At 34.0% G+C, this 20,343-nt stretch overlaps 1 protein-coding gene across 5 annotated transcripts in view; it reads left to right on the plus strand.

Moving 5' to 3' along the window:
* The window catches only part of ZNF407 (zinc finger protein 407), a 667,606-nt gene that overhangs the window by 105,855 nt on the left and 541,408 nt on the right, over positions 1-20,343 (plus strand). The gene's annotated exons all lie outside the window — the stretch shown is intronic.

The following is a 20,343-nucleotide window of genomic DNA, read 5'->3' on the forward strand; positions in this document are numbered from 1 at the left end:
AGCAATTTTTTTTTTTTTTGGCTCAGAGTACTAGCTTGTTGAGCCTATCATTGCAGCTAAAATAGCCTATAGGAAGAAAATTAATACTCAAGGCCTAATAGAAATGTATTTTTTCTACATAATTGACATGTTGATTTGAATTTTATGGTATTCCAAGTAGGTTGCTGTCAAGTTGGGCTAGTACGGAGTGCTCCACTTTTAGGGTTTTTGATGGTAGATCACATCACAGTTCCTTTAATGAATAGAAGTAGAATACCACAACCATTGAAGCTTTAAATTAAAACTGAAATTATCAGGTTTTTTTTTCTAGGTCTAAAAGTGTATTCTTGTTTATTGGAGTGTTATTGGTCCTTAGACCAAACATAGGTTTTGATGGAGATTTTTGACTACAGGATAACCTGCTGATGCACTTCTAAAAGTACTTCTAAACTACCTCTGTTCTTTTCAGTAACTGTTAATGGTCATAAGAAATTTCAACAGGGAACCTTTGCATATAGGGAAAGGTTTTCCCCTATGTCAACACATCCAATTTAAATAGCACTACCATTTACTGACTTACAGCAAGTAATTAAAAAAATTTTTTTTAAACAGTTAATGTTTAAAAATTTTAAAGGGCTATTTCTTATATACTATTTGTAATAGCTCAGAAGTAGAAGTATCAAGAAATCATTATAATCTAATTTATCCTGATTTTGATATATACTTTACCTTCCTTATTTCTTTTTAGTACTGTGCAGAAGAAGTCTAATGAATTGAGGGGGAAAAAACTTTTCTTCAGTTTTTTGGTCCCTCAATAAAATAACTTTTATAAAATAATCTTTCATATAAAAACTTTTAAATTTTGACTTAACCTTTACCATCAGTTAATCATATCTGAGTAGACACTGAGTGCATGACACTGCAGTAGGCATTTTCTATAGCTTAATTAAATTAATTAAATTACTGTTAAGATATGATTCTGACCAAGATAAAACAATTGGAATTTACCACATTCCCCTCAAATCCTTCATTGTAGGGAAAGATTCTTGTTACATAAATATGCAATCAGAGGTCTTTTCTGAGCTTAAATTTTTTTTTATATTTATTTTTCAATATAATTAGTTTCCTCTGTGACCTCATGTTTTATTTTATTTTGTTTTAATTTAAAAATATTATTCTGAGGTGTCAAATGTTTCACCAGACTGCCAAAGGGATCCCTGACATACAAAAAGGGTAAGAACACATGTTCTATAAAGGCTTGCTAATTAAAATAATTTTGTAATGATTTTTATTTTTGAAGCATTTATTAGTAGATGGTGAGAGAAGGAAGAAATGCATACCTTACCTTCACATTTTATATTTGATAATAAGGGAAATATCATGGGAAAGTAAAATATATAAAGAAGAATCAATTTCTTATCAATGTTAAGCCATGTCAACTTTCTACTGATAGGTAGGTTCAATGTTCCAGCTATTTCTTATATTCTGATCTTACCTGTGATTACTGAGAACAAATAGCTCCCAGCTTTCAAAATAAAGCTACAGTCGTAGATGATCTCTCTGAGGAAAAGGGTTATATTTTGGGCTAGACTTAGATTTTAATTACTTTTATATCATTAAATTTTCTATAAAGTCCAAATCAAGAGTAAAATAATGTATAGAAACTGATTTATATCTTACCCCAGTACATAAATCATTAACCAAACATGCACACTTTGTGATATTTGTTTGGAGAAAGTAAAAATGCACATGACTTTATGATATAGCAAATGTAAATATAGGAAAATTAAAATGGTGGACTATGACAAATAATTTCTTAGTGATGGAGGAATCAATTTATAGTTTTAATATTATATGGAAAACCACATTCTATTAAATTGTAGAATTAGTCTCCTTAATGTGTTGACTATGATGATTATATGATAAAAATGAATTTATCATTGAACATCAAGGATTGTTAGTTTTTGTGTTCTGCACTAGGCAGTACACAGAGTACACCAGCTTCTTAGGGAGAAATGTTGCTTTCAACATTTGCCTTAACTGTTCATTCCAGTAGATGGCTACAGTTCACTACAAAATTGAAACCAAAATAGATTTTCTACAGTAAGTAAATCAGAAGATGAAGGTTGAATTACTATAAATGAGTTGACCTGTACATTTTTCTTATTTCATGTGCTTAGTCATCCAGTGTTCATTAATTAAAAAAAAAAACCTTTTTGAAGATTCCTGAAGAATGGTCTTTTCTTTCTTTTTTCTTCTATGATCAAGTTATATAACACTATTATATTTTCCTTTACTCCTAATTATTTACTTTTCCCACCCCTGCAATACAAAAGAAGAATATGTAATGATAGAACTAGGTAATAAATTATAATATTTGATTTTTTGTTAATTTCCACAGTGATTTTTTTCCTCCAACCTTAATGTGATTCCTTTTTATCTTATTACCTTTAAAAATTGAAACAATATGAGTCTATTATGGGATATTTTCTTAAGTTGCCTAGCTTATATTGAATCAACTGTTTTCTGGGTTGTCTTTTCATCAGGAAGTTGTGTCTTCATACCCAAGCAAAACTTATTCCTTCCTTCATGTAGTCTCAGGCAAGGCCCTATTTGAAACTGAATTTATGTTGAAATTAAAAAAGAGAAAAATGGTTTTCATATAACTTAAATGATAAAAAGGAAAATGCTTTTGGGGGGCAAAACTTGCTAGTAAATGTTTAAGAAGAACTTTAAAAATATGTATTTTAATTGAATATGTTTCTGTCTTTTATATAAGTAGCATGGTAAAACATAGGATTCAGAACATAGACATCTCTACTGATTTTCACTGTGATCTGTAAATACAAATAGAAAATAACAGGCAGAATTTTTGAATTGTTGTGCGTATTTTTATTGGGTGCTTTCAAAATGAAGAAAATCCTGAAAAGAACTAGAGATTTTCCTTCCATTCTCCCCCTATGACTACCATGCAATTTGTCTATATGACCTTCTTAAACCATACTACTGTATTTTAGGTTTGTTTCTCATTTGGGGTATAAAAGCGTCTTGATGATTTTTATTTCCTGCAGCTGTTAGCTAAGCAGAGCTGTTCAAGGTACGGCTTTTTGTTTTATTTTACAAATGAAAATGTCATTTTTTGGTATTAGCCATGATGCCGTTTCACTGCAGCTCCCTTTGCAATCAACTGCCAATTTTTATAGCTGACTACAACTGCTTAATCCATTATTAATAAGCAGTGTTACTCAGCAATACAAATGATAATAATTCGTCAATGTGGTATAGGAATTTGTTTTTTTTTATTTAGGTTTTAGACATTAGCTTTATACTATAGTATAAAGAGAAATGCATTAATTATTAATATATTGTTATACTTTATAGTATGGATTTAGGGATTCATTCATTACCATTGAAATAGATTAAGGAGCGATCCTTCACAGTAACTAACAATGGCAAGGACAATTTAATCCATTTGTTCTGTTATAAGATAGTTGGAACATTCAGAGAATTCTTTGTGAAGAAAAGAAACTTAAAATTTAAATTCTAGTTTGGCTTCTTTATGTAGAAATTAATGTTTTATTCTGACACAAAATTGAACACATTTCTACATACAAGAGGCACAGAAACTTAGATGTTCTTTGTACATTTATTTTTTATTATGGTGTGCAAGGATAATTCTTTATTTGTTGTTAGGCCTTAAAGGAAAAAGTGCATTTGACCCCATTCTGAGACCATACAATGTGAGTTTACGAAAGGATCAAGAACACCGATTTTAATAATGCAAACAATATTAGTTCTGTCCCCTCTGGCGTTCCTTGAACCAGGACATACATACTGTATACTTTGGTTCCTAAACCGTGGAGCTGTATCAGTAGCCCTAGGGAGCACCTGGCCATGCTAAGAACATTTCAATGATTACAAGGATAGTGCCTGGAGGGCAATTAAGGACAGGGCAAGGGATATACAATAATGAGTCCCTGTAGCACCTTAATGAACCACAGAAAGGGAAGCAGAAAATTAGGTAACAATTGTAGCTCAGTGAAAAAGATTGTTGAGTACTTTACAGATTATTTACTAAGAATATATATCTAGGCATTTGAGCTTTTATATAAGCAGAGCAAAAAATTCTTCACAACCATTTGCTAATTTATCTCATTATTTAAGATGAATTTAATGATTTATTAAGAAAGACTATTGTTATTATCTTATTATACTTTTGCCAGATTGAAGTTTGCTTCAGATGATGTACTTGCTTTGAATTAAATATTTTAGTAGGTTATTTTGCTAGCTTTTAGGCCTTTTAGATTTGGTTTGGTTTCTAATATGTAATTTCAGCCGTGTATTGAGCAAGGTAGCTTTTTTGTAGCTTTCTTATTTGCTTATTCACTATGTTCTCTGACATTTTTTTATACAGTTATGATACATTGAGGTGGAAAACATGACTTTCCATGATCTGGGAGAAGGAAATGAAAGGTACAAAACTGGAGTTGTTTCTTGAAATTTACCTTTATTGTGTACTGTTTTGTAATAAAAGATTAGAGAGAGTAATTTTATGTGGTGTGTGTACTATAGTACATATGATCATAAGGATTGATTTAAAGGAATTTATTTTACTCTGTATTTTTATTCATATGTTTGTAAGCTAAAAACAGATTAGTAGTCAAATGAAGTACATGTTAACCTGATTATTTTCCCATGAGTAGTATTAATTAATGAAGAAAGGACACAAGGAAAATTAAAACTGCATATGGTATTGAGATATGACAGACCTAAGTACCTCTTTTGCTGTGACACTGAATCTAGGTGTATGTGTGTGTGTGTGTGTGTGTGTGTGTGTGTGTGTGTGTGAGAGAGAGAGAGAGAGAGAGAGAGAGAGAGAGAGAATGTGTGTGTGAGAGAGACAATGTATGTGTCTGAGTGTATGAGAGAGAGAGAGAGAGTGTGTGTGTGTGTGTGTGTGTGTGTGTGTGTGTGCGCGTGCCCATATTTTCTCCTACCTCATTAATCTTTGCAAAGGTATTTGCTGTAATGGTGTTCCTTCCTCTTTGGGACAGGGACCAGAGCTCAGAGTCTCCTGGCAGGACAAAGGACCTCAACACATTCACACACCACTTGCTTATGGGCTGCCTTTTCTTTGAGTTATCTAAATCAGTTCCTACTCCTTACTGCAGCAGCAATTACTGCACTAGCTCTGTAGTCAGTAAAGTACCATTGACCAGCTGTGATGAGTCTGTAGTGCTGTTCCCCTTTTGACCACTAGGGAGTGTTGAAGTGTGACACTATCATCTAGTCCTTTTTTTTTTTTTTTAAAAAGACTAAAACCACTGATGTAACCTTGTCTACCAGCAGAAAAATTGAGCTTCACCGTAATAGAAAGAGTTTGGGAAAATCACTTAGAAATTTTGTCTTTTTAATCTTTAGGAAAAATTAAAGGTAAAATATTTGATAATAGGAACAGGAGAAAAAATTTGGGGGGTTATTTATTTGTAGTCTTATACATCTAGTTAATAGCAACCCTATTTGCATAATTGTGATGGTAAATGCATGATACCTGTCTGGTAAAGAGGTAAACATTTTAAATCTGATAGTGGCTGAAAAACAGCAGCTTGTCTTTATCTAATTATTTTCTTAAAGGTTGTTCAGTAAATGTCATGTGTTTTCTTAACTGCTATATGCTTACTTAGAAGACAACAATATTTTGCATTTTTAGTGAATAAAGAACCCCTAGTGAAAGTGTTACTCCCTAGTTTGATACTTGGTTGAGTTTAAATTAATATAATGGAAAGCTGTGATGTATAATAAAATACCAAATGTGACTACAGGAAATGATGCATGTTAAAAATCTTTTTTGCATGTAAACTGTTTCAGTCTACCATTGTTTTAATTCGGAAGATTCTGTGATTGTAAATATTCCTGAATTCTGTCATCCTATCCAAATTCTCAACAAGTACATTAGAGGTAGTTGCTTTGGGTCTGCATTATATGATCATTTGCCTGGGGTGTTTTCAGAAAAACAAGTAGAGGTTTATACAATTATAGAAGCCCTAAATTTGTGCTGAACATCTATAAATAAAATATTTTAAATCTTCCTCAAGAATAACTATTCTTTTCAATTCCTGCAGGCCCCACATAGTAATACATGATCTTTGAATTGCATAGTTAAAAATACATTATATCTTTAATGCATTTACATTGCATTATTGATATCTACTTAGGTGGCAATATGAATATGTCCCATTTCCACAAAATCAAGCTCTGTTTGTATATTTAATATTTCACTGAATTCTGAAATATATTTATATTGAGAATTTTAATCCTTTGTACTTGGGTCCTGTGATCAGGTTTTATAAAAATTTAGCTTAGTGATGTCTTTCTGTTTGTATTTCTGTGTGTGTGTGTGTATGTGTGTGTGTGTGTGTGTGTGTGTATGAGAGTATATTTTAAGATCATATCTTGTGACCAAAAATACAAATTTCTTTTGTATTTTTATTCAGTGGTAGAGGAAGAAATATCTTGAGATAGGCCATTGTACCATTTTTCCCCCCTTAAACTGAAAATACCTGATGGATAGAACTAAAGAAACAATTAAAAAAAAAAGAAGAAAATTTTAGTGACTTAAGAAGTAAATGCTTTCCTTTTTCCTGGTATTTAAACAATATTTTAAAGTCATACTTCATTAAAAACCTCAGTTTTGTTCCTTAATCAAATCCATTAATATAGTACATTAGCACACATGTGAGAATTATTCTGAAAAGTTCAATAATGCAATCTGATGATAAGTTATCTGAAAATCAGCTAGTTTGATGAGGGTGACAGGAACCATGTTTGATGATTCTGTTTGGGAAATAAATACAAAAAACATTTGTGGATCTCTTAATGATTACACTTCATGATAGCTTTCATAAGAGTGCACATAATTTTTGACAACTCCAATAAAAAGACATGGCATCAAAACTTTCTGAGTTAGCAGCAAAGTAAATGAGGCAGGTTTTGCATTTTGAATAGAAATCTTATGAACTGTGATTGAATTTGTCGTGAAAGTGTGTCAGAATTAATAAAGTATTTATGTGCGAGGTTGCTGGGCTTTGCAGCCTGTTTAAGGCTGAGGATTGGTTAACATGAAAAGTCTTTCTGTGCATTTGGTTTTAGACAGCAAAGGACAAATGTACTTCTGTGCAATTTGGATCATGATGCCATTTCTCATTTCAGACCATTTTTGTCAGGACACCAGGCAAAACAATGATGCTTTGAGGACGTAATTAAAGATATTGTTCAAAGAACAACTTTCTGCATATTTGAATTATTACTGTCATCAAAATCATACAAATATGGAAATATGATTGCCAGAAGCACATAAATCAATGATCAGCATGGCCTCAAAATCCAATAAATATGTAGAGTTAAATACTTTAAAATGCAAATTGCATCTGATGATTTGCATATGGTAGAGTTTAAAGGAAATTTTGTTGCTTAACAACCTCTAAGGTAGCAGTTAGGGCTGTGGGTAAACATAGATTTTTTTATTCATCATTGGTCAAGTTGCAAGATTTGATAAATGATGGGAGACTGCTTTCCTTGGTTAAAATGACTGCATTCTTTACTGAATCCTAAAACTGCCTTGAAGTCATCTGAATAATTAAGAGTTAATTATTCTTCATCCATCTAAATCAGAAAAGGACAGATTTAGGGAAGGAATTTATAATTTTTGCCTCGCATTCTGTCATGTCGTAATGTGATAAACTAAACTGACTCCAAATAATATCTAGTGACCTTATAGTAATTATGCCTCACAAAACATTTTGGTTGCAATTTTTTAATTGCTTATATCGATTCTAGAAACTATACATTAGCAGACTTCTAAGCTTGATTGTCTTCCAAAGAAAGCAATATAAAATTTGTATTCCATTACTATTTTATTTTAGGTTCCTCACTGTAGATATATGCAAAGAACATCCAGGTTCCCTTGCTTTATTTTGCAAATAACCAGCATTGGCTTTCTCTTAAAAGGCCATTTAGTAAAAGGGGATATACAGAAACCATACAAAATTCTTGTAAATAGTTATGCTGAAAGGGCAGTGAAGTCTTTCCTTATATAAAATTATTTTAAATATTAAAATTATAAACTTCCTTCAAGGAATTGATCTTAAAACAGCTATTCATTTCAGAGATACAACAGTACAGATTTATAGTTAACTTTTTGTTACGATTGGTTTAATTTAATGCAGAAGTTAAGGAATAATATATTTTGGTGGTAAAGATGATTTCACTTGCATGAGGCAATTATAGAATTTAAGAGAAAATCCAGTATTTCCCTGGTAAATTAAAAAAAAAGATTTTATGGGAGATTGAACGTTTCACGAATGTTTACTGATCACAAGAGGAATTGTAATAAAGAAATCAATATGCATGATCCCTTTTCATGTAGTACAACAGGGTTACACTGTTAGGTTAAATACAGGCTGCATTCCTTTTCAAAAAATCAATTGGCTCTATAGTCTGCAATAGCTAGACTCTTTTCACAGAGTCATTTTTTTGTTTTGCACATAGTAAATTCTATTTTGAAGACTTCAAATAATATTGACCGATAAAAGTCTATAAGCATAGTAACCTGTCTGAGAAGCAAGGTAAAACTCTTAGCGTATTTTAAAATTACCTAATTATTTCATTTTTACAGAGATAAATTTACATAAATTTGTCATTTTGTTCCTTTCATTCTTCAAATTTAAGCATGTGCCAGAGCCATATTACTTCATTTTAAAAGATAGATTGTTAAAAGTAGTTTGAAGGAAAATTCTTTGTGCTAGAGTCTCCATGTTTAAATTTAGAGAAAAATACTTTCTGAAGTCCTGACTGAACTACATTTCTGAGAAGAATGCTTCTAGGACTCAGGAATGTTGCTGCATACTTTATAGATTTTCAATAAATCTGAAAAATAGCACCAAATTTTTGTGTAGACATTACCTGTTACCTATCTACATTTCCAAAAAAAGAAAAAAATTGTAAAGAAGAAAAAAAGTTACTGAGTGTTCAGAGCTCCATGAGGAAGCAGATTTGTAGAGAAAATATGTGGAAAAATAATTTATTTTCATATATTTTTCCTTCCAGAAAACAAAATTATGCCTTTTTAAATGCTTTGACTATTTTTGATGTAGGTATTTAGTTGTAAAGACAATTTTTTGCTTTTTCTGTTTTTTTTACTGTACAATCCTTGATGGACTCTGACTTTTTCTTTTATTTCTGTCAACCCAATTACGGTACATTAGGGTGTACCCTGATCCTACTTGTTTGCCTGTTATGCAGTGTATATGTTTAAATCATAAGCATGTTCATTTAGATATTTGTTTTATCAATGTAAATGTCTCTTAGCAAGGCATATTGATATCCTTCCCACCCTTAAAAAAATAGATGATACCTTAAATGTTGATCATTTTGCAGTTTTGTAAATGCAAACATTTATTTTTGCTTTATGACTTTTGTTTAATTGAGCTAGGATAATATTTTTAATTGGCTGCTTGCATGACATACCTGATGATTCCTTTTTATGAGATAAATACCTTCAGATATTAATTGGGAGGAAGCTTTAACTTATTAAACATTTTACTTTACCTTGCTCAGAAAAAAATAAAGAGAAGCACAAAATTAAAAACATAAAATAAGCATCTTTAGGTATAAAAACTAATTATTACATTTTAATTGGGTCCATTAGCAATGTTCTCTTAGAGAGTTTCCATTTAGTGATGAACATTACATGCAAGCTCAGAATAGCATGTTCCATGTTTTATAAATAAGATGTTCACGAAGGTTAAGAGGAAAGTCACTGGATCATACTATACATTTTCTTATTTTAAAGCACATATAGAAATAACTTTCTCTACTCAACTCTTCTTCTCCCATCTCCCCCAAAAGGACACATTTTAGATGCAAACCATCATTTAAGAGCCCAGTTCACTTTCAGTGAACAACATTCTTGTGTTGGATCAGAATTACCCAAACAACAGTGTAAACCAAGCCAGGCATACATAGCAACAGACAGAAAAATGCATTCAACCAGTGGGATCATGGATTTGTTTGATTCAGGTAATTGAAAGTGTTTCATACTATTATTGCAACTTGAAGGATTGTTTAAGTGTCTAACTGTCAGTCACTTTGGAAGGTGAAAAGTATTCGATTGTCACTCTGTCAGTCAATAGAGATGAGAACTGTCTGCCTAATGGATTTCTTTACATAGATGTCTGCATGGAGGTAGAAGTAAAATCGATGTGTTGTCATGTGCAAGTATGCTGCATCAAACTGCCAGTTGAATTGCAACTGTATTTCTGTAACATCTACATCTTTGTATTGTTTGTGGAAGACAGAGGGATGCTTTCTGCATACGCTGGAAGGGAGATTCATAAAGTAGGAACACTTTTGGAAGAACAATTTTTTAAAGCAAATAAATTTTTTTTCCCATTTTCATCCCTACTTTAATACTATAATATAACTAAATGGAATGAATCTTATAATGACATCATTTTTATAGAATAAAGATTGATCACTAATCAACCAGAATCACTGAATTTTAGGTTGGAAAGGATCACAGCAGCCATCTAGTTAAGTTCATCTTTAATTATAGGCACCTTTTGCTAAATGAGCCTTGCTTTTATGTAATGCCTAAAGCCAATTTTAGATAATTCACATCTATAAAATTATGGAATCTGAATTGGGTGGGATCATTTATATTATCTAATCCAACCATCTCTCAATTCAGTAATCCATTTTATGATATTTCTAACTATTTGTTATCCATCCCCTTACTAAGGCTTATAGGGACAGAGACTACCTTGGGATTCAGCAAGTTTCATCATTGGACAGTTCTTACTATTAGTGATTTTGTAATTGTGTTAAACCAAGTTCTTCCTTTCTGTAGTTTAATTCATTTATCATGATTTTGTCACTCTGGAACAAAGCAAACTAAGTATCCTCTTCAGGCTACCTGAAAGATATGTAAATATGAAGAATCAACTCTTATTCCTTCAGTCATTATTATTTGTTGAATGCTTACTTCCACCTTTAGGTTTCTTCTTTACGTCAGCTGATTCCAGTACCTTTAGCTGTACCTTTTGCAATATGGTTGTGTAATGTAATGCCAAAAGAAAGGCAACTTCCCAAGGTTCAGAATACCAGCATAGGTGCTCTCTATTTTATTCAGTGACAAACCAAGAACAGTGAAGATCAAAACATGACATCATTCCAAATACAGCATTTACTAAGTGTGATTAAGTAATCTCCATGTACTACCCCACCCCAGGACCTTCCAACCATTCAATCAATTACAAAGTCCCTGTTCTAAATACTTCTCCACCCCTGGGCTATACCTTAATTAAGTCCACCACAAAGCCCCTCTTCTCAAATGGAGATTAGTTGCCAAACATAAGGTCAAAAGTTCCCCACCCCTGGATCACAATTGAATCTACCCCAGAGTTACATCAAGTTTAAACACAGCACTTAATACCCAAATGGAGGTCTTTTCTTCATCTTGACACGAGGCAAGTTCTCAGCAATCTTAGTTCCTGGGGAGACAAGGCTTAGCAAAGCCACAAGATACATTGCCAGTCCCTTCATGAATTTATCCTCTGTCTGTAGAACAGTCCTAGAACCCCTGAACACATTAGCAAAGCCCTCTCCCAGGATTTCTGTAAACATACAACAAGAAAATCCTTCTTCAGGGCTTCTGAACCAACAGAAAGGCTCCCAGACCCCTGCAACAACAGCACTGTCCTTCACCAGTGGACAGTATTCACTCTGTCTGCAGGACAGTCTCCAGACCCCTGCAACAACAGCACTGTCCTTCACCAGTGGACAGTATTCACTCTCTGTCTGCAGGACAGTCTCAGGGCTTCTTAGCGAACAGCCAGGTTCCAGGACTTCTTCAACAAAAGGACTGTCTTTCACCAGTGGACAAATCTGTCAAAACAACATCAAAACATACAGACAAAGTACCAGCAAAACAGCCATGTCTCCTCAGTCCTTGGCAGCTCAGGGGGCAGGTCTCAAAAGTCCAGGGCAATTCAAAGAGGCCACCAGCAATTCTCTTAGTCTCTCTCTCTCCACGAGGTGCTGCTTCCAAAAAAAAAAGTTCTTCTGCCTCTCTCTTGTCTCTCCAAATCTACGTCACCAGCTCCTCCCAGTTCAGGACTTTCTTTTCACATCAACAAGTCCATCCCACAGGTGGGATTAACAAGCTCTGGGTTTTAACACAATCAGTTTGAAAACCAAGCCAATACAGGGGAATCTTTAATTGCCATTACTATCACAGGTTGTAACATGGTTTCCAGATTGCTACCCTAATGAACATACTGCAGACGATCAGGGTCCCAATTAAAGCGAGCAGCTTAGAACAGGATGCAATTCCTCACTTGTTATATGACCAGTTTGGACTCTTTATCTGCCCTGATTTGGATGCAACCTTAGATTTCTCTGACTCTTTTTAGCAGCTGTGTCACATTCTTGACTCCTGTTAAGTCAAAAATTCTTCAGGGCATCTTCACATAAACTAGAATAAAAGTCATTTTGCAATTTTGTAATTGAGTTTTTGAATTTAAGTATAGAACTGTTCATGTTACTTTATTAAATTTCATGTCATTGGTTTTGGTGCATTGGGCTAGCTCCTTTAGATAACTTTGAATCCCAGTTCTGAGACCTAACCAGTGCATTGGCTATTTATTGTTTGATATCATCCATATATTTTGGCTTTGTAAGGGTGAGATATCTGAATGTTGAATCGTAAGCTTCTTCAAGTTTAGAGCAAGGGCAGTTTCAGGCAAAAGATATTGGTATCACCCAACTTAGGTATATATCCTCCCAGAGATCTTGCTGGTTCTTTGGTAAGTCATAGCCCACCTCATTTTCCTGTCCTTTCACTTGACTTTGTGACTTTCCTTTCACTTCCTTTGTGACTTTCTGAGTCTTATGGCATTTGAACACAAGACATGGTATTCCTTGAGCCACATTCCACTCTCCTCCTATAGCTGTGATCTTTAATGGCATGACTGTTCTACTGCCCACATTACACTCAGTCATCAATCCTAGAATGTCCTGTTTTAATTGTTTATTATCATTATACTTTCAATAACATGTTGGTATAGTGCGTCTTCCTTTCTCTGGGTGAAAGTGAGTTTTCGGTAGGCATTATCATTATCTCTTGGATGTAGCTAAATTCTTACCTTATTATTGTTTTCCTTCTTTATGGTTTAGCCCAATTCCCAGGTAATTATCATTTCAAGGTTTGGGGAAGAAACACAAAAATAGCCCTTTATAGCTTTCCTTAAGGCACAAAGTGTTTTCTTTGACTAGTTCTATTTCAATTTCCTCTCTTCTCTACCACATACTTCAAAATCTCTCTTTATCTTTATCTGTTCTTTTCTCTTAAGAAGAAGTGACTCTTTCACTTTCTTATCACCTATTTGCTCCTCAGTATCATATAGTCTGGATTCTTACCATGCCATTGCCTTCTCCAAAATCTTTTGGCCTTATCTAAGTTCTGATCTTCCTCCTAAGCTTTTGATATTGTTGAAACTCTTTTTTCCTGGACTCCCTCTTAACTTCCATGATAATCCTATTTTTGGGGTCCCCTACTACCTGGTTGCTACTTCTTAGTCACTTTTTCCTGCATCATTATCCATATCTGTATCTCATAGGATGATTGTCTCCCAAGGTTCTCTTAGGCTTTGTTCTCTTTTTTCTCTATATTCTCTTGGAGCTCATCAGTTCCCATGGGTTCAAGCATGATTTCTACACAGATGACTATGGAATGTATATATTGAGCCCTGTCTCTCTGTTGCACATCAGGACTACATCACCAGGTACCTGCTCAGTAACTGCTCTTGGATGTCACATAGGCATCTCAAACTTTGTAGCTTCTGATTCTCCTTTGTCTAGTCTGTTCCATTGTTCTCCCTCTCTGTTTTTTAACCAGTACAAGATGGTTTTGATGACTGCTGCATTATACTATATTTTGGGACCCAGAAGTGCTATTGTCTCCTTGTTTCTCCTTCTTTTTATCATTTCTAGTCTAGTTAGTTTGTCATTTCAAATGAATTTTATTATTATTTTATCTAGTTTTATAAAGTATTCTTTTGATAATTTCATTGGCATAGCATTAAAAGTGTAAATTAACTAGAGTAGTATTGTCATTTTTAGCATATTGATTCAACCCAGCCATGAGCAATAAAAATTCTTTTACATATTTAAATTCTTTATTTCCTTATGGAACACTTTATAATTGAATCTGTACAAGTCTTTTTTTATACTTTGGTAGATTGATCCCTGAATGCTTTATATATTTTGTAGCTATTTGGAATGAGATTTCCCTTTCTATTATTGTCTATTGTATCTTGTCATTATTATATAAAAATGCAGTTGCTTTTTGAATGTTTATTTTATAGCCTTCAACTTTGCTAAAGCTATTAATTTTCTCAATTAATATCCTTGTTGATTCCCTCATATTTTCCAAGTATACCATCATAAATCATCAGCAAATAGGGATAGTTTTATCTTGTCTTTATCTTTATAATTTTAATTTCTTTCTCTTGCTTTGTTGCTGTTGCTCGCATTTCCAGAACTTTATCAAGTAATATTGAGGAGAGTAGTATTGTGAGTGAGATCTGTAATTACTGAGGAAACAAAGGATATGCTTCTGAGCATATCCATTGATTGGCAAGGCAAACAGTTGCAGAACAGATTGGAACCAGGCCCCTTGAGATCATAAATGTTTGTCTCATTTTCCTCATCTGTAAAATGAGCTGGAGAAGGAAATAGAAAACAACTCCAGTATCTCTGCCAAGAAAACCCCAAATGGGGTCACAAGGAATAACATACAACTGAAAATGACTGAACAACGACAGTCATTGGCCATGCCAAGGTTGTCTCCTCAACTTTTCACAGGGATAGACATCCACCTGTAGCAGTTCTCAGAGTGCAGCACATTGCTATTTTCCTGTTGGCTTCATGACAATTCAGATGATTATTCCTGTAATCAAAACTCAAAACAATAAAAGATTATAGAAACAAGAGTTTTTACTTCAGTTAGCAAAATTTTACTCATCCTCTAGAGCTTAGGCCTTGAATATTTATTAATTTTCTCATGTTTCCCTAAAGATTATACTTCATTTATCCTTCACTTAAAAATTTAAAATAGGGGTGGCCAGGTAGCACAGCGAGTAAGAGCACTGGCCCCAGTGTCGGGATGACCTGGGGGATCGAATCTGGGCTCAGATACTTAGCACCACACCCAGAAATAACTGGCTGTGTAACCTTGAGCAAGTTAACCCCAATTGCTTTAAAAATTTTTTTAAAATAATCACATTCTAGAATTCTTCAAATTACACATATAGTGAATACATGATAGTTGACTCAAAACTCACTTAGCAACAATAGACCCCAGATTCAAAGACCCCATCCTAAAATCCTCAAAGTCTACCATTATAAAATTGGCTCAAATATGTAACCTCATTACAGACTATTCAGATACAGTTTCATAATTTTGCAGAAGTGGTAGCTAGATATTTTCAGATAAAAGCTCACTCTTTATTATAGTAAACTTGTAAATTCTCTTTTAACAAAGCTTGGGAGAGGACATCCTATTTTCTCACTCCTAGTTTCTAAAATATCAGTACTTTAAAATTTTACAACATATAGTCATCTGGGTTAATAAGATTTTCTGATCTTGCCTTAATAGAAAGTCTCAAGGGATAAGAATATCTTAAAGATTCTGGGTAACTTCCCCCCAAATAGCAAATTATTATATTTGTATTAATTTTAAAATGAAATATACCACATTAAATATTGAATAGTTTTCAAAAATCTTTTAAAAAAAATCACATTGTCTTAAAGGCTCAATTCATGATCCATCAAAATCCAGACCAAAGAGAAGCCACCTCTCTTACAGCATTTTAATACAGAAAAGTAACAATAATTTAATAAATTAAAAAAAAATTTTAGGAACAATAATAAAACACCAATCAAATAACATCAATTCAGTTGAATGCATCTCTGAATTATCTTACATAGAAAATAATTCATTTTGTCACCTTTGGCATTTTATACTAATCACATCTAAAATCTGGTATATCCATTGTGGAGTATTTACATTCCATTGAAGAAATGATGATAATAGTAACAATAGCCAACATTTATATAGTTCTTGCTCTATGTCAGGAACAATGTTAAACGCTTCACAAACATATCATTTGATCCTCACAATAACACTGGGAGATAGGTGCTGTTCTCTTTACAGATTGGGGAACACAGACAATATTAGGTTCTGATTTATCACAGTTACCCTATTTAGTTTCAGAACAAAATTTTGTACAAATCAAATTCTGATTTTTAATCACTAATGGTAATATTTAAAATCTCAAAAAAAAATTCTCAAAGTCTGTAAGTTGGCTGCACTTCAAAATTTTAGAGCTCATTAATAATTAGCTCATTTTCAAAGACTCAGGTAGCACTTCCAAGCTTCTTATAACTTTTTCTTTATTTTCTTTTAAATCACTCTCAAAGCCAAATCAGTTCCTTTTGTATTCATATCCTAGACCCAAGCTCTCACCTTTGCCCTAAAGCTTTTCATTTTCAATCTTGGATGGAAAAATATGAAGAGACTCCAAATAGTGGCCTTAAATTCCTTTTCCCTTGCTTTGGAACCTGGGAGGTTTTAAAAGATTGGGGCTTTCAGGAGCTAGTCTTCCCTCTAATAAATTACTCCATTGTAATTTATTAGTTTTAAAACTGTAACCTTTTTGGGTTCTTAAACACTTGCTTCCAGTTCAACTAAACAATTCTATTATATGGGACTTTGAAAGTTGTACTTCAGCCTTTCCAAAAGACATTCCTAGTTCCTGGTCCTCCTCCACACCACACAATTGTGAATATCTGGCTCATTATCCACAACTGGTTGTGAGCCTATAGGATCATGAGGTACACACATATATGTATGTATGTATATAAATCTTCGCATTCCTTAGTTAAATTTTACTTATTTTTAAGTTGTTCTCTTATTTAAACAAGCTTTTCTCTTTTTTGTGGTTAAGAAAAGTTTAATTAATAAGAAGTACTTCTTAAGTACCAGAAAAATTTAATTTTTTTTTCCCTTTTTCTAATCAATGAAAACTCTTCTCTTGCACACACACAAAAAATAGCTCTATCAATCTTCAGGGAAAGAATGAGAAGTCCATGTAACTTCCACTTTCAAAGTTTTACTTTTATTTTTCTGTAAAACAAATTCTACAGAATAGTATCCCCAAATTCACTATTTCAACATTTGTTAAGCTTCTCCCAAATGCCTTATCAGATAGAAAAAAGAGAAAGGGGTGAGTTCTCCATATACCACTTGTCTTAAATCTTCATATTTCAATGGAATCAACCTTTCTCAGTTCTCTTTCCCAACTTCAAATCTTACCTTCCATAAAGGGGAAAGAGGTGCTTACCCTTAGACTTCATGCCTCCAATATCTACTAAGATGTTTTTAACATTTACCATTATTTGGAAATTTACAGTAATGATATTATATTTCAGTTAAATATTCAGTCTCTTAATTTATAATGCCAGAAATTTCTACAAACCAGGAAAAAAGTTTTCCTTTCTTTAATTATTTGATTTTTGTCTCTCTAACCTCAATCCGACGAAGGTTGAAATGGCAGAGAGAAAGTATTTTGCAGCTTTTTTCTTTTTAACCCAGTCTCTCTCTGAAAGCTTAGAGTAAGAGTTAGTCATACTAGGACAGGGAGTTTAGCATCAGTTTACAGAAAGCTGGGAGAACTGCTTCAAATATAAAACGTCATCAATTCTTTGGCTGCAGCTTTTCAGCAGTCTTTCTGTCTGGTTGCATTTTCCCCTTAGAAATCTTCCAAGGTAGCACAATCTACAAACAACACTAGATATGACACAATACAAAGATTTTCCTTCATTTTACAAAGGCCTAAAGATACAGATAATATAAGGCAGAAAAGCTTAGTGTTCACAATTTTCTAAAACTTGCAGTAATTGAAAGTACCCTTTTCAGTCCAAATTTTGGGACCCATTTGGATTTTTATATATTTCATCATAATTTGAGGGCACTATCTTTTACTCTCCCCTGCTGTATGGGAAGTTAAGCCATTTTCCAGGCCAATAAGAACTTCCCCAAGAGAGTGTCCTCGACAGTGTACTCTTTCTCTGGTCCTAGGCTAAAGGAAATTTTTCCAAGGGGAAATACTTCAGTATTTTACTATTACTGGATCCCATCATTCCTTTAAAGGAAATAGCCTATCCCCAGCAGGGGGTGGGGTGGGGACGTAAACCATTTCCATCAGTGTGAGGGTGAGCCTTAACATAGCTTGGAAGAATTTGAGGTCAAGGGGGAGTCCAACCTCTGGGGCAGTCTTCCATGAAGAAATCCTTTGTTGCCCTAGAGAGTTGTTCTAAGATGCCATCCTAGGGGTTGGAGCCCTTTTTGGACCTGTCTTTGCCCCTCAAAGTGCTGTGAATGAAATCTGCTATAACTGAGGAAACAATGGTTTAAGCTTTCTGAATTTATCAATTTATTGGCAAGGTACACAGTTGCACAATGGATTGGAACCAGTACCCCCACAAAGTCTCTGGACCCTGAATGTAGGGGGAGACAGATTTTTATGCATTAAAAGAAAATAATTAAGAAGCTATAAACCAGGATACAAATTTAAGTAATCTGATTAATCTTATTTCTAATTGGAGTAGCAGCTTTTGGGAGTTGGGAGAGGGAGAGTGAGTGAGTGTACCATCCTGGATGTGAAACAGGATGCCACTTAATTCCCATTATTAGCAAGGAGGTAGAATTTTCAAAAAAATGAAACTTAAGTTTCAAAATTCAGTTTTACAAGATGGAGTCAGTTTGGTTCACACAGTTTTCTCAGTGGGCATGCCTGCTTTATTTCTGTATTTGTTTTGACCTAAAGATTCCTTCGATTAGCACATTGTTTTCTGTGTTCAGAAGTTTTGGACAGTTTTCTTATATTATTTATTACATTAGGGTTTTTAGATTTTTTTGACTTGTCATGTTTTTCTGGAAGATTTATAACCCTCAAGTTGTTCCTATGCATCCTGTCTGCAAGATCAATATGCTTGTATGGAGAGTATACTTTCTTTTAATTTTACTTCCTTATGCTTCTCTTCTTACTGATTGTCCTTTATTTCCATTTATTTGCATTACTAATCATTTGTCCTTTTGATTTTTTTTGATGAGACTTTTATATTCAAGTTTTTCTTTTCTAATAATTATTTCTGCCATGTATGCTATAAATTCTCCTCTCACAATTCTAATTTTTCTTTTAAACCACCCAAGATCACCATGCTTTGGTTTCATCCTTTCCTGGAAATTTGCAGGGTCCTTAGACTTAGCATTTTTCTTTGTTTTAGAGTACTTATTTTTAGATGCTTGAACTTGTTTCTTAGATCTGGAGGCCATGTTTCCTTCCTTTATTAATATCTTCCCTGGTGATTTATCTACTTATGTTCAAGGTCTTTGAGGTTTCTTCTTCCTGAAATCTTACATAATTTCCATCTACTCTCCACCCTTTATTTTCTTCTGTTGCTCACTTTCTGACTCCTTCCTTTTCTAATAGTGGTTTCCCTGGTGGTTGGATCTCAAAGCATTTCAGTCCTACATTGGGCAATTAACAGATCAAAAGCCTAAGTCTCTTTTGAAAGTGATATCAGAGACATGGAGAGGGGGTAGGGAAGAACTGGCCCCAGCTGGATACTGAACTCTAACTTAGTTTCATCAGAGTGCCACACGGCTTTTCACCTGCTCCTCTCACTCCTGTCTACCATGTCCTGACCCTTTTTTCTGTTCCTCAGTTCTCTGGCCCAGTGAGACAGTGCTGCCAATGGCAGTTGCAAGCTAAGCAAATTTCTGCCATTCAAATTTGGATCCCCAGGACACAGTGAGAAGGGAGAGGAGGAAGATTGAAGTGTGGAGTCAAATTCTGTTACAAGCATGTGTATATGCTTATGTAGCTCTGCGGGAGTGTAGTGGGCTGGTAGGCATTGGGGAAGGGATTGCTGAGTGTCCTTGAGTTAGGTCATTTAGGAGTTTTTTTCTCCTTTTGGTTTTTGTTCCTCCTGTAGGCTGAAACTGCTTTATCTCTGGTGCATAATTTCTACTTTGGAAAGTTTTGAGAAATCATTAAGATTGATTGGAGATGGGCGGCCAGGTAGCACAGTGAGTAAGAGCACCGGCCTCAGTCTCAGGATGACCTGGGGATCAAATCCGGGCTCAGACACTTAGCACCCACCCAGAAACACCTGGCCGTGTAACCTTGAGCAAGTTACTTAACCCCAATTGCTTAGGGGTGGCCAGGTGGCTCAGTGAGT

This window comes from Petaurus breviceps, unplaced genomic scaffold (genome assembly GCF_028583685.1).
Source record: "Petaurus breviceps papuanus isolate PSGF00001 unplaced genomic scaffold, PetGlider_PUasm1.0 224, whole genome shotgun sequence".
Classification (NCBI taxonomy): domain Eukaryota; kingdom Metazoa; phylum Chordata; class Mammalia; order Diprotodontia; family Petauridae; genus Petaurus; species Petaurus breviceps.